General features: G+C 41.3%; 1 non-coding gene across 1 annotated transcript; it reads left to right on the top strand.

The window, feature by feature from the left end:
• Positions 1-841: 841 nt before the first annotated feature.
• Positions 842-913, top strand: trnad-guc (transfer RNA aspartic acid (anticodon GUC)). The gene has a single exon. It is a non-coding gene; the product is annotated as a tRNA-Asp (tRNA).
• The last annotated feature ends 599 nt before the right edge of the window (positions 914-1,512 follow it).

Below are 1,512 nucleotides of genomic sequence, written 5' to 3'. Positions count from 1 at the left end.
TAATCATATAGATTAAAAAAAGTTTTCATTTAAAACTTATCTCATATAATAAAATCCTCATCCGAACGAACATATGTCAGAATGAAAAAACATTTAAATTATTTTTGTGATGCATCAGTATCAATAGCTACAACGTCATAACAGATATAGATATAATGCGGTTCATACTTTTGAAGTTGATGCGTATCTCCCGAAAAAAATCAACTCCAGAAGAGTCCGCGTCTGTAAATGCCTGAACTTCGGAATCGATCCTACCTTTGTTAGGCGCGGCATCTGTGTCTTGCAGCTGTTCCCTTGGATAAAGATGTTAATTGTCATGCTTACAGCATCTCGATCTCCGGCGTTTGTGAAGTTGGGATTGATGCTGTCCTGTGTTTTTTTTTTCCTTCCACACTTAAGCTCTGCTTGTTACTGCCCCATAGCGGAGCGCAAGTGAAACGGACTACCGGAGATTTGCACTGTTTTTCTGTTAGTGTGTATAATCAAAATATGACTCAGTTTGGCCAGTTAGAAAAATATGATAATAGAAAAGTATTCTTTTCCTCTCACTTTTTTTTCTTGATTTAATTACCGACTTCACGTACTTACACTGTGTCCCGTTGCACGATGTAATATTGCGAAACTATGATTTTGTGGCAGTGTTTTGTAAAGGAATTTTCCGTTTAATCATCGTCTTAGTATAAAGCTATATGGTTGTTCTGGTATCAGTGGACGTACATTATGTATTTTTTCTTCTCTTGAGCACCATGGTCATGACATGAAGCTCAGTCATTGATTACTCGCAAATGTTAGTAGTCATCCGCTGTTTATCTTGAAGATGTAAAAGTAGTGCGCGTACATCTCCTCGTTAGTATAGTGGTGAGTATCCCCGCCTGTCACGCGGGAGACCGGGGTTCGATTCCCCGACGGGGAGAGTCTGCATCTTTTTGCCTCGGTCTCAAAAGGCACCAAGCTAGAACCGGCCCCGTGTTAGTGGAAACGGGGCTTGTGACTTGTACTCATGCATAATATTCTGCGGGTCGCTCAGCAGCGCAGCATATGAAACTAGACTCGGATTGTAAGTGTGTGGTTTTGATAATTGATGTATGGATGGATGGATCCTTAATAAGAGATATAAACAATAAGGTCCAGTCGCCAACTAATCATGTAAAATACGTCATAAACTCATGGTTGTTAAACCCAGAATAAAAATGAAGACGTATAACTAGGAAAGTCAACTTGCACATTTCAATTTTGGTTCGATATAATCACGTTGTCCTTAACCCTCCAGTGCAGGAGGGGACGGTAATGCGCATCGAATGTTTCCGAACCTGTGTGTGATACAACCGAGGAAGAGCCGATGACTTCGGGGGAGGAGGGGCAGGCGACTCGGAAGAAAAAGCAGCAGAACCCAATGCAGCCTGTAGCCCATTCAAAGGCCTACTGTTGGACCTCTGCTTATTTTGCAATACGTCTTTAGTACGGACTGAAAAATGTCCGATTTCGATGAGTTTGAGAAGCAGTTAAGCGAAA

This window comes from Brienomyrus brachyistius, unplaced genomic scaffold (assembly GCF_023856365.1).
Source record: "Brienomyrus brachyistius isolate T26 unplaced genomic scaffold, BBRACH_0.4 scaffold484, whole genome shotgun sequence".
NCBI classification, from domain to species: Eukaryota; Metazoa; Chordata; class Actinopteri; order Osteoglossiformes; family Mormyridae; genus Brienomyrus; species Brienomyrus brachyistius.
This window is presented reverse-complemented; position numbering and strand designations above follow the sequence as displayed.